We start from the raw sequence: 12,313 nt of genomic DNA, 5'->3' as shown, positions 1-12,313 counted from the left end.
AAGGGTAGCCACTAACTCTGGGTTTATGTGGAGGCAGAGTGAGGTGGGGAGAGAAGTAGAAACAGGTAGAAAAATGCCAACAAAACACCATCTCAACAGGAGTAGGAGGCATTCCTGCTGAGTGATGGAAAAGGCATAATAAGCACAGGAATCTAAGCCTCAAAGAGCCACAGAAGACCAAGAGGAGGCAAAGTACAAGGGGCAGGGATCCCAGGACCAGTGACCAGGGGAGCCAGGCAACAGGAACCCACTACAGTAGGCGCCCCTTATCCACAGCGAATATGTTCCAAGACCCCCAGTGGATGCCTGAAACCACAGATATTACCAAACTGTACATATGCTATGTCTTTTCCTATACATGCGTACTTAGGATAAAGTTTAATTTAGAAATTAGGCACAGCCAGAGATTAACAACAACAAGAACAAAATAGAACAATTATTACAAACACTGTAACAAAAGTTATATGAATGTGGTTTCTCTCTCTCAAAATATTTTTTTCCAAAATATCTTATTGTACAAATTTAATGCCTTTTCCGCGCCTCAACTAAGCGCTTATCGCGAACCGTGGCCGTAACATTTGCGGTTTGAGGTGAGACAGCAAAACTAGCACAATTGTCTCTTTCCTTCTGCACAATTTCACAGATAGAAGATTCCTTCTTACTGTAGATCTTAGCAACCTCGACATATGATTTTTCTCTTTATTAAGTTGTTAAGTTTCATCTTTTCACTTAAAGGGAGCACTTTACGGCTGCTCTTTGGCTCGTCCAAATTGACGGCATCACCACTCTTGTGCTTATTAAGTAAAATAAGGGTTATTTGAACACATGCACTGTGATACCGACAATGGGTCTGATAACTGAGCCAGCTACTAAGTGACCAACAGGCAGGATATGCTGGATGAAGGGATGACTCACGTCCCGGGTAGGATGGAACAGGCCGGCATGAGATTTCATCATGCTACTCAGAATGGTGCACAATTTAAAATTTATGAATTATTTCTGGAATTTTCCATTTAATATTTTTGCACCGAGGTTGACCGTGGGTAACTGAAACCATGGAAAGTGAAATCTCAGATAAGGAGGGACTACTGTAGTTAAATTAGGACTTAGAAAATGGCAGAGGAAACAGGGGACAGTGATGGTGGAGAGGGAAAGAAATGTCAAGCCCCAGAAGAAAGACCTAGCAAAACACAGGAGTTCGGAGTTCAGTTTTAGATGTATTGAATTTAATGGTGCCTAACGGGCATTCAGGCCAGCCAGGAGACTTCCACATGGAGGAGGCCCTGAGGTCGTCACCCAGACTAAATAGCGAATAATACCCTTGCCTGCAGGAAAGTGGATACCATTCTGAATCTGACTTCTGTAAGTGACTTTATAAATTACTCTGGGCTCTGTGTATGTGGGTGGCTTCAGATCATCAGTAAGGGCGCATGATCAACCTTGATCACCAGTGTCTGTCCTCCCCAAGTGGTCTGGTACAGTGGGGTGGCCTGGGCTGGGGAGGAATTTGTTTTCTTTACAGCAGGCCGCAGCTAGACTGGTCCTCCCTGAGGGGACCTACTCTGCCCTGTGGAGCCAGATGGAAGTGGGCGTGTGGTGGCATGTCCCTCTTGGAGGCTCCAAGGACAGAAGCAGCCTTCTGCCTCAATTCCCTCAGTTCCTCTTAGGTAAGGTAGTGTAGTGACAAGTCCGTGGTGAGAAAAATAAGCAAAATGAGAATTAAGTTTGCATTTTAAAAAAACTTGATAAGATGTTCCAAATAATTTCTAGATGGTGAAAATACAAAACGAGACCCTAATAGCTCAAAAATCCTGTTTGGTTGCCCACTCTACAAGAAGTGGGCTTTTTTTTTTTTTTTTTTTTTTACAGATGGGAGCCTTTTATTATTATACTCTGTTTAGCACATCGAAGATAACATGTAACTGATTTTGTCAAGACTGGCCACTCCAGGCCTACATGGAGGTGGGGAGAGAAGAAAGAGGTAGAAGCAGATAGAGATGCCCATAGAACTCTGTCTTGCCTGGGATGGGAGGAAGCACTGGAACAGGCAGAAGCCCAGGAATATGAGCCTTGATGAGCCAAAGAAGACTGAGAGAAACCAAACTGCCGAGGGCAAAAGAGTACCGCCGACCAGGAGCCAGGCTCCATCACCACGGAGGCGCCATCTGAAACCATCCTGTTATGACGTCACTCCCTCCCGCACCTATACGGAGTGGAAGCAGGGACCTTACACAGCTCGGGACTCCCCAGACAGGGCCGAAGCACCTCTACAGGACCGGCCGCTCGGCATAATATCCATCAGGCAGAGGGGAGGAAAGGAAACATCTCTACAGGTTCTTAAATGCTCCCCACTCCTCCTCACCCCACCTCATACACGGTGCTCTTAAATATTAACATTTAGGAAGAAACAGACAAAGGTCTACAAGCAAGCAAAATAGGTAAGTGCATCCAGAGAGGCAAGTGTGAGGCCCGCGACTGGTTCTCAAGCTGAGATGGGACGGAATGTGTCAGGGAGACTGTTAATGAACGCTAGGTAGCATGGCAGTGGGTGGGGTGGAGCACGGACCCGAAATCCAGACAAGAGCCTTTGGTGTGAGGAGAAGATTCCCTAGTCATTAAAGTCAGCGGCAGGGACTACTCCTTTGTGACAGCTGGAAATATATCCCCCTCCCCCCTCCCAACAAATCCTCGGCTACTCGCCTTTATGCCCTTTACGATGTGTTTCTATAGCTGACAGCGGTGATCTCTTTTCCTGGAACTCTAAGAGCAGGGCACAGAGGAACCAAAACTTACCTAATTATCGGCAGGGCCTATTGTCCTAATACGGTTACCATTCTAGGGAAAAGAAAAGCCTGATTCCTTCCCAGGAAGTGTGTGAGGGCAAAGGCTCACACTGAGAAAAGAAATAAGAAAAGCTCACTAGTCACATGGATGACGGGAAGCCAGACGCCCGAGTTAAAATCTCTTGACGGAACCTTAAAAGCTACATGAGATCGGGAAAGGATGCTCAAGACTTGGGAGGACTGTTTCATCCTAAAAAAACCAGCCTCTCTAAATAAATAGAAAAAGGGCTGAAAGCGCAGATAACAGTATGCCAGCAAAGGGTCGCTAGGGGGCTGAATTAGAGATGACTTTGTTTTTCATCTTTGAGTATCCGTACTTTCTAAATTTTTATAATGACTACTTGGGCTGAGTTTAGGAGCCAACCAGGTGGACGAAAGGGAGTAGGTCCATCTCAGGCAGAGGGGAGACCATGTAAAAGCCCAGAGGCATGAAGCAACACAGGGCAGCATGGATCATGTGCTCTAGTCTGGCTGGAAGGCAGGTGTGAGCAGAGGCGGGGTAGCAGGAGACGGGCCTGCAAAGAAGGCAGTGCCCTGAACACAAGGGCTCCGATGCGCCAGGCGAGGGGATCTGGGAGCCAGGGAAAGTGAGGGCGCTGTATCAACAGACTGCTGTCCACAAGAAAAAAGTTACACGTAATCACTAATCCCTCCCCCATGAATAACTTCATTACCCTGCGGGAACAGCAGATTTAAAAGTACTGTTCTGAAACCTCTAAATGGTTCCTTTTTTTCCCACAAGGAGGGCCTGAGACCTAATCTGATTAACTGAATGGACACAGATGTAATTGGCAGTTTCAAAAAACAATTTACACTTTTTTTTTTTCCAAGCTTTTTCAATGGATGAACATCCGGAACTCACTTGACTATAAACTGTGTACACAGTTCAGAGAGAAAAGTGAAATTGCTGTGCCCACTCCAAAGCTCACACCCCTTCCTCCAGAAGCAGAGGTCTGCCCACCTCTGCGGCCACATGTGTTATTTAGGGGACAAAGCTACTATCCAGCGCTTGACTTGAGAATCTTCTCTTGGCCTTTCCACGGCACATCCGATAAATTCAAAGGATGCCAAGCAAACTGTTCACCCAGAAATACTTGGTTAGAAATATAAAAATATTTATCACTAGTCCTTTAAGAGGACCCCAGTTTTTCATTTTTGTCTTGGTAAGGTGACATTTTATTTCATCCTGTTTCCAGTTTAAAAGGAAATGGCACTGGAGAGACAAGGCAACTTTTCCAAGTTACTGCACTGTCTTCCCTGAAAGGGAGAAAGGAATGTCAAGGAAGGGGGCGGGGAGCTTAAAAAGAGTGGAACACCAGCAAGCAGGGCCTCCTCTCCTTTTCACCTTAAGTCTTTTCTCTCCCTCATTCACAGCTTTAGGTTCTTTGTTTGTTTAACAAACCATTACAATCATACCCAGTTCAATGGGGAGGAATGTGAACCTCTCTAAGTAGCTGTCCTCGCAATCCACATGTGTGGTCCATCCGCAGCCCATCCGCAGGGGCTTCAATGTGCCGTCCTGTGCTCCTGTCGCCCTGGAGGCCAGGCACCTTGCTTACAATAAGCCCCAATTTCCCACTGCCGCATGCTTCCTGCTCCTTCCCAGTAGCCTATAGCGATGCCTCACGTTGTTCTTCCTTCCCGGCTTGGCTGGCGACTGCCCTGTCCATTTTGCCTGAGCTTGTCCCGCTAAGCTCCAGAGACACACAGGGCCTGGGGTGTTCACCACCCCCTACCTGTCTTCAGCCCACAGACTCACCACCCAATACTTGGCAGTCACATTCCAGGATCTTACTGGTTGTCACGCACGGTCTTCCAGTGTCAATCATACAGTGACCGGAAGATACAAGGGCAAGACACTCCCACCCCCCACACACACGCCCCTAATGAGAACTGCCAGTGCCTTTCTCAGTTCCTAGTAGACATGCTGGCCACGATGGGATGAATTTCAATTTCTGGCCAAGAAATCATAATATTATTTAGTAAGAATATTCTATTTCAAATGGAGCCAAAAGAACCTTCAGTAAAACAATATTACATTTCAGTTGAACTCATAAAGTCCTCTCATGCTACTTTGTCTACTAGTGCCCATCTGACAGCCCTGTGAGATGGGCTAGAAAGGCATCTTTATCCCCATCTAACAGATGAGGAAACTGAGGCCCAGACACCTCAGTCCTTTGCCCACAGGCACTGACTAATAAAAAGATAAAAAGATACTGTACTACACAAAGCCTAACGCACAGTGTTAACTTCTAAGAGTGTTAACGCCCATTAATGTCATGACTGATGACGACGACGATGGTGACCAGAGGCCAAACCCGGATGTTCTGAGCTAAACCAAGCACTCTCCACTCCCGCCTTGCCATCCTCCCTGGCTAAGCTATCTACACAGCAGCGGACTTCAGCAGTAGCTTTTACCGCCGTATTTCCAAACAAAGCCTTGGAAGCTGTAGCTGGACTCCCTAGTGCAACTGGTACGTGACCAGCATCTTCCTTAGGCTTATCAGTCAACATCTTCCACAAATGGGAGGCAACCTTTACACATCTTCTTATGTACACAAGTGAGGAGTGAAGATAGGGCAGCTTTAAAGCTTTTGAACTGACGGCGTTGTCAGCAGAAAATTCCAGAGATCTGCAGGTATTACGGGGGCTGTGTGTGGGGAAGGCAGAGGATATGAGAAGTTGTTAACTGCAGGATCTGATTCCCCGAAACACAGAGGATACTAATTTGCTTTTTAAAAAGAGAAGGTCAAAAGAATTCTGTTCTAAGGTATTTCACAGTTTGAGGGGGAAATGTAGCTCTTCTCTTCCAGAGCCTTTTTTTTTTTTTTTTTTTTTTTTTGTTTGTTTGTTTTTTGCGGTACGCGGGCCTCTCACTGTTGTGGCCTCTCCCGTTTGCGGAGCACAGGCTCCAGACGCGCAGGCTCAGCGGCCGTGGCTCACGGGCCCAGACGCTCCGCGGCATGTGGGATCTTCCCGGACCGGGGCACGAACCCGTGTCCCCTGCATCGTCAGGCGGACTCTCAACCACTGCGCCACCAGGGAAGCCCTTCCAGAGCCTTTTTGAAGTGCCTTGAACCTCCTGCATGTCCTTGACCTCTTTTACTATGTGTTTACAAGCAATTACTAATAAACATGCTCAGATAGAAGTAATTTTTAAAAGCGATCATTGCTTGCGTACCTACTCGGCGACAGGAAACATCAGCTCGAAGGCAGTCAGGGAGACCTCTCAGAAGTTTGAGGCTTCAAACCTGTAAGAAGAGATCTTGCACACCTTAAGCGAACGAAGCTAGAAAAACACTCCCCCTGCCCCCCACCCCCGCTTACAAGGCAACTTGAGCTTGCTTACTTCAAGAGCACAAACACATACACAACTGCTAATGTGTGGAGGAGATTTTCTCCTGCTTTTTAGGCATTTTAATAGATGACAGATCAAGTTCAGATGTTAAAATCCTACAGTATAATACTTCAGTAGACCCACCACCCTTAATTCTAAAATGTCTCAGATACACCATATGGCAAAAGTCTGTAACATTTAGATCATCTGATATATTTAAAAGGTGTGCTGAAGTTCATAATATTGTAACTTAAAAGGTTTTCAACGTCTCAAGTAATCTTGCCCAAGAAGATCTTTAAGTATTTATATTATATCCTTCGTCCTACTTGCAACTGGATTAGAAAAACCCTGATGTTTTCCCCTGCTTTCTGCAAGTAGAAAAAAAAAAACAACCATGAAATTGCTTACATAAAATATTCAAAATAGAACTCAGAGGAAATGGCATTTTTTAAAAATCAACAGTATTAGAATACCATAAAACAGGTATGCAAATCTATGTAATAACAGAACCTAAAATAAATTATGAATTGAAAAAACGGTAGACATTCATTTTCAACAAAAGCCTCACATGAAAAGCTTCATATCTTCATATAGATTTATCAACCGTGCAGGGTGAAAAGGCTGAAGTCTCCAATTTGCATATACAATTCCACGGTTACCAAACCTGGCTATACGTTAGAATTACCAGGGCAATCTTTTAAAAATACAGATTCCTAGGCCACAGTACAAACTAACACTGACTGACAGCGTCGCTGGGGCCCTGGGAACTTATGTTTTCACCAAGTCTCCAGAAAGGTCTACAGCCAGCTTCGCACCACTGATACCTGGTGAGCATTTGGAAACGGGTATCTCTGTTCACCAATCAATTATAAAAGTTGGCTTCTTCCAACTAAGACTATTCTAACCAGTCGATCCTCTTAGGTGGGAAGCTTTTCGGGATTCTCTTTACTGGTACAAAGGTAAATCTATTATGTAACAGCCAATTATATCTCACTTAAGCGATTTATTCACTTGGCCGCCTATTTTCTTCTCTTAATTTGCTCAAAAAGGCTATGTCCATTTATTTTGAATAATGTAAGTTATTAAACAGGAAAATTAAGTTAAAAACAGGAAAATTAAGGCCATTTTCAGACAACTAAAGTTTTAAAATAATCCACCACAATTTAGGGGAAATACTGGAGGTGAGTAGGTTCTCTGAATCACCCAGAGTATTTGTTTTAAACGTACTCCTTGCTTTGCATATGCATAAACACTTCACAAATTATCCTCATGGTCAAGCTCTCTTCTCAAAATACTCAACCTTTATCGTGGTGGTTTAATTGGGTGGTCTCCAAAGGCCTATATTAATTTTTTTTAAGAGCTGTAAAAAACATTAAAGCAAGAGAGTACAATTCTTCTGGATGATTCCTCCTTTGCTCCTACCCATCTCATCAATGGACAATACCAATTTATGAATTTATGAAGAGAGGCAGAGGCTCTCTTCTGCTTCACTAGAAAGGGCGCACATGACATGAAGTACGCAAACCAGGCAGTGGAGTAGCTTAGCTTCATTGTCAAAATATTCAAATTATCACTAAAAGAAAGAGATTCCTTTCTGAATTCAACAATACTCCTTGGCCTCCGAGGGCTCACACAGGAGCTTATTCTTAAGCCGTTCAATGTAAGCAGCACTAGTGAAAGCGGAGAACTCTGGCAGGGAGGAGATCAAGTCCCTCGGCCTTTCCCACCTGCCATCTCAGCCCCAGTTTAATGCTTAAATAGTTAACAATGCAACAGAGAACCTGAAAGCATGCGTGGCCCCAGGGGAAAAATCATGCGCAGTCTACAACAATTTAATAAAGCAGAGCAGAGGCAGTTAGGAAGAATAACACGTCTGCATTTGACGGGATGCTACTTGCAGACGGTGGTTTTTCAGGTCAGAATTTGGATTTCAGAAATCACAGAGAAAAGGTTTTAATATGTCAATTCTATTATTTTTTTTGTAAAGAATACGTTTTCTTTTTTAAATGACCCAATAACATTAAACATTTCTAGATATACTTGTTTCTGAGCTTCAGAGTAGGGAGAAAAATCACATTTTTCTAGGAACGAGGATTGGTGCACGGTAAACAGATCAGTTAGAGAGAATTGTCCTAAATAAAGGGGAGATATTTAGGGGGAAGTGATTTGTTTATTCAGTGATGACAAAAACTAAAGTTTAAGTTTCCTGAATCTAGAGCGTCACGATTTCTAGAACGCATTTCTGCTGTCACAATCTGTTTTTCTAAGCATTAGCTTCTGAGCCGCTTTGAGAAACGCGTCTTTTTCTCTGTTAATGAACTGGTTTAGCTGCCTGCTGAGCGCTCACTGAAACCCGAATTGAACAAAGGGATTTCCCTCCAGTTTCAGCTCATTCACTTGGAGCTACTCCTGATTTTGCTTAAGTAAATTCTTCAAACTGACTTTTTTATTTCAAATGATTTGAGTGGGAAAGAACTGGGCGAGCCTTGACACCGGGAGGCCTGCCTCGGCTTCCAGCGAAAGACTCCTCTGGGTTGAGGATGTGCAGGGCCTGTTTTCGAAAAGCCTCCCAGATAAGTTTTTTATTTTCTAAGGACTGTAATTCCAGACGGAAAGGAGCCCACCCGATTTGGCAGATCACAGGCAACTAAGTCTTACTTCGGGGAGCTGGATCACCGCGACTGAGATTATACCTCTGAAGTGGAGACCGTAAACAGGACATTCATTATTCATTTCACAGCAATGGAGTCGTTTTGAAGACGACAGGAACATGTTGTGAAAGGGTCGCTCAGAGTTTGAACACATCTGTGGGCCTGGCACCTGGCCCTCTACCTTCTCACACAATCCCTGGGGGACTTCAGTCACCACCCAGGGTTTCAACTACTCCTTGGGGTCACAGACCTCCCAAATCTCTATCTTCAATCCTGAACTTCTTTCAAATTTCAGGCGAATCCATCTACCTTCCTCCTGCACCTCTCAGCTTAGATATCGTCAGTGCCTCTGAAGGTCACCCACCCTAAAGCAGGGGCTCCGCACGGCTAACCCGCCAGGCTTGCTCCTCCAGCACCAGCGATTTTAGCCACTGGCACCACTATGTAATGAGTTAACGTTTATTGGATGCTCACCAGGTCATGGCCATTGTTTTAATCACTTTACTTAATGCTCCAAACAACCAACCATATGCGGAGGAAGCATTAACCTCATCTTACTTATGGGGAAACTGAGGCTTAGGAGTGATGCCAATTTGCCCACGGTCACACAGTCAGCAAGCAGCTGAGCCGGGCTCTGCATCCAGAGTGTGGGATCTGAGAGTCCACATTATTAATAGTCAGTCTCTTCACTGTGTTGCTTCCCAGCTGCTCCAAAGTTAGAAACTCTGGAGGCATACGAGATTTTACTCACTGACTAAGCTATACAGATTCTTCGAGCTTATTGTCTCTCAAATCTGTTTCCTTCTCTTCATTTCCATAGTTACCAGTGTTTGGGTGATGTTTTGCCTTCGTTACAGCCTCCAAATCAGTGCAGCAGGACAACTCTGGAATTTTACTTCGTTTGTCCTCCCAACATCCTTTCTAGCTCATTTAAAACAGGTGCAGGCTTTGTAATTCCTTGTATTTTAGCCCAGATGACGGCAGAAGCAGTCTGTCTTTCTTAACATCTAAACCCAGTGAGGAGACTCTGCCCAACTTCAGGGTCGAGAGAAGGAGAGAGCGGTAAGAGGGAGAGAAAAAGACACTGTCCCCTCCACCCCCAGCTCCCGGGGCTGGGAAGGAAAAGGGGCCCTGGCACAGCTCTGTCCCCAAGGCAGGACAGAACCCTCTAGAGGACAGCTGTGGGTGTGCTCAGGGAGGCCAGGCCTGGGGCAAGAGTGGCAGGGCTTCAAGAGACCACTACCCCACTGTCATATATCAAAGACCAGCCCTCACCTACCGGGTGCCAGGGAAGTCTCCAGATTCTAGGACACACACTCCATGGGGGAAAGGGAGACACCTAAAAATGACTGCAATGAAATTTCTCTCTAGGTTGACGGAATGGGGAATACAAAAGTGAGTACTTCCTGCATACTTGACACCGTGGAATGAGATTCAGACCTGTGAGGGGCGCCTGAGTAAGGTGCAAAGAATCACAGACTTGTGTGCATCTGTGCTATAGGCTAGCTTCAACCGCTACAATGGGAGCCAGATTATTTTTCAAAAAATGCCACCACCCCTCCTCTTGTAGAGAGGAGTATGGACTCTGCAAAGGTGCTGGGGACCTGGCAGCTGTCCTGTGCTTTAGTCGCAGGGGCAGGTAGAGAAGGAAGGAAGGAAACAAGTGCAGATGTCGAGAGTTTACTCACAAGATTAACGCCTCTGATTCCTATGCAAATACCTAGAAAGGGAGAGACAGAGAAAGTTATCTTTAAGGCCTTTATCTTAAACTCTGAATTGCTTAAAAACCAAAGGAAAAAACAGAAGTCTACTAGGAAGAGAAAAGAGAGGCCAGTGCTGCTAGAATCTTGAGGCCCAGGACACCGCCGCTTCTGAGCCTGGACGTGCCTCCCAGACCAGCTGCCCGGACGGAGTTTCCATCAGTTTGGAAACCAGCTGTTTTCAACGGTTCTGGAAACTGTTGGTTTCCAGAAGATGGAAATAAGAGTGTGCTGGAAACTGGGGTGGTGTCGGGGAGGAGAAACGATATAAATGTGACAAATTTGTTGATTCAGAGATGTTGCAGTAACGGTAGGTCCTTGTGACACCAAATGTCTACAGGGATTTGGACTTTGGGGTCAGTCATGTCCTCAAAACAAATTCCATTTAAATTCTGTGGCTGAATATCTGAGACTTCGGATGAGGCTTATGAAGGCCCTGATGAAAACCAGAGAGGATTCTAGATAAGCCAAGATGTATCAGCCAGTATGCCGAGATTAGAACTTTTGGAACAGGGAGTTCTGGTTGGAAGAATTTCAGACATACAAGAATCAGCAAATAGGGGACCCCATTTTCCTGCTGCACAAGCACCCACTAAGTCTGCCCGGCATGTGGGGCGCGTCCACAGGGAAGACAGACCCGGGAGAGGAGGAGATATCTGGGGAGCAAGTGCCCCATCACAGAGGCAGGGCGGGCCAAGATAGTGCCCCCCTCTCTGCTCTGGTTATTAGGAAAATGAGCATTTGGTATTAAACGGTGCCCAAGAAGAAAACCCCCCAGACAGGGAACTTGGAAGTTAGGGTGCGTTGAGCAAGCAGACAGAGGTTCGGAAAACCAGAGTGCAGGGCCACCCTCCTCTCCTAAGGGTCTGGCCTCTGCTGACACTTGCTTCCCTTCTCACACCAGATGGGGGAGCCCAGATGGAAAAGAGGAGGGGGCAGTCAATGAGCACTCACAGGGCTCAGCCCCAACCCGCACCATCCAACAGGGGCAACCACGTGCCGGAGGCTACCTTCCGACCTGTGGTGCCCCAAAACTTAGTGGCGGTGGAGGGTATGCTGGACGATGGGGACCGGCCCACCCTACTGGCCAAGAACTCAATTTTCATGTGGCTTCCTTCAAACTACTACTAGCCTGGCAAGTAAAGAGCTTACCAGTAAAGGGACATTTCTACGCACTGGACACCGAGAGATCCCTACTGGTTCCTCAGCCTCTCTTGTTCTCAGACTGGCTCCCCTTCATCCCTTCATTCTAACAATGCCGCTGTCAGAGTGATTCTTCTAACATGCAAATACGCTCCAGTCACTTGGCTGTTTGGAATTCTTCAATGGTCCCATTAATTTCCGTCAGTTGCAACCAAGAGTCCTGACTGATCCACTGGAAGTTTTTAATCAGAAGAGCGATATGCTAAGGGCTCGCGTTATAGAGAGAGACCTCAGACAGCAGGCAGACAGACAATGCTTCTGCATTTATCCATTCTACACGTTAAAATCAGCAATTCCACAGGAAAAACACAGAAAACAATTTTTTAAAGCTGTGCACAAAAAAGACTAACAGCAATAACTGAACGCTGAAGTTTCTCTGTAAAACTGAGTGTTGACAGGGAGCTCTAAATCTCCCCTGAATCGGAACTAGCAAACGGGAACCATTGTAGGGAAACAAAAAAAAATGATGATGACCCTACTGTGGTTCTAATTTGCACACTGACTGTGTGTGTGTGTGTG

The 12,313-nt window shown here is 45.6% G+C and overlaps 1 protein-coding gene across 2 annotated transcripts in view; it reads right to left on the bottom strand.

Annotated features, from left to right (window-relative positions):
• The window catches only part of PLAGL1 (PLAG1 like zinc finger 1), a 67,381-nt gene that overhangs the window by 16,192 nt on the left and 38,876 nt on the right, over positions 1-12,313 (bottom strand). The window contains exon 5 of one of the 2 annotated variants that reach the window (XM_065888965.1): positions 6,025-6,094. The gene's annotated coding sequence lies outside the window, so the exon portion shown is untranslated. Of the gene's footprint in view, positions 1-6,024; positions 6,095-12,313 lie in introns of those variants that run through there. The other variant, XM_065888964.1, reaches the window with a different exon arrangement.

This window comes from Phocoena phocoena, chromosome 12 (genome assembly GCF_963924675.1).
Source record: "Phocoena phocoena chromosome 12, mPhoPho1.1, whole genome shotgun sequence".
NCBI classification, from domain to species: domain Eukaryota; kingdom Metazoa; phylum Chordata; class Mammalia; order Artiodactyla; family Phocoenidae; genus Phocoena; species Phocoena phocoena.
This window is presented reverse-complemented; position numbering and strand designations above follow the sequence as displayed.